A 1,000-nucleotide genomic window follows, 5' to 3' on the forward strand; every position below is an offset into this window, starting at 1 on the left:
AATAATATTTCTTTTATTTATAGTTTTATTAAGAGTTATTTTTGTTATTCTTAGATTTAATAAAAAAAAATATATTTTTTTTAATATATTTTTTTATGGCACAAGTATTTCTTCCCATATATTTGTTTCTTTTTTTGTAATGCAACTAGATTTTTAAGTTTGTTATTTATATTTAAATTGAAATAATTATTCCTACTTACATTGATCTAACTTTAAAAATCTTAACCACCTCCAAGCGGCCTCGAACCTGCGATCCCAGAACCAGAACCAGAAGTCTTCACGTGACGCCACAGCCGACATTTGTAAGAAAAGCAATTAATTGCGTTTTATTTTAGGCTTTGGAATTTCGAAGGCAGATGTCGTTGAACGCCTAAGTTCTTCGAAAATGACGAACTGGGTAGGCACATACTAGTTTATGAACTAGTATTTTTTCTAACTGGTTTGGGTTTTCACTGCAGGGAACCCTGCATGGGAAAGCTACCAGTTATGAACCAGAATGCTACCAGTTTGCGTTTCAGCCCAACTAGTTCACGTTGTATCCTTTTTCAATGTTAGCGACTGGTATTTTTAACATGGCGGTGTCATAGGAAATGCCAATTGTCCGCTCCTGCATCAGCACGCTACTAGTAGAAATACTAGTAGCATCATACCAGTTGACGAGATAAATTGCCTATTCATCCCCCGTGAAAAGCATAAGTATATAATTTTGCTCGCGTAAGAGTAAATGGCCGCACGCCAAATCAAGAGATCCGAGTTCGAATCTCAGTGAGCGAATATTTTTTTTATTTTATTTTATTTTATTTTATTTTTTTCATGTATATCTCTTGTGTAATTTTTAAATTTATTGTTTTGAAAAGAAGAAAAAATTATTTCTTTTCATTTTTTACGGTATTTGAGTATTTATGTTTGTTGCGAATTGTAAAGAAGTTGACGATTTTATGTTTTCAATTCAAGGTTTTATTTAACAATATTACTTAATAACTAACTTGTGAGAACAATG

This window comes from Rhagoletis pomonella, unplaced genomic scaffold (genome assembly GCF_013731165.1).
Source record: "Rhagoletis pomonella isolate Grant_MI unplaced genomic scaffold, Rhpom_1.0 Rhpom_scaffold_00006, whole genome shotgun sequence".
In the NCBI taxonomy this organism is placed as follows: domain Eukaryota; kingdom Metazoa; phylum Arthropoda; class Insecta; order Diptera; family Tephritidae; genus Rhagoletis; species Rhagoletis pomonella.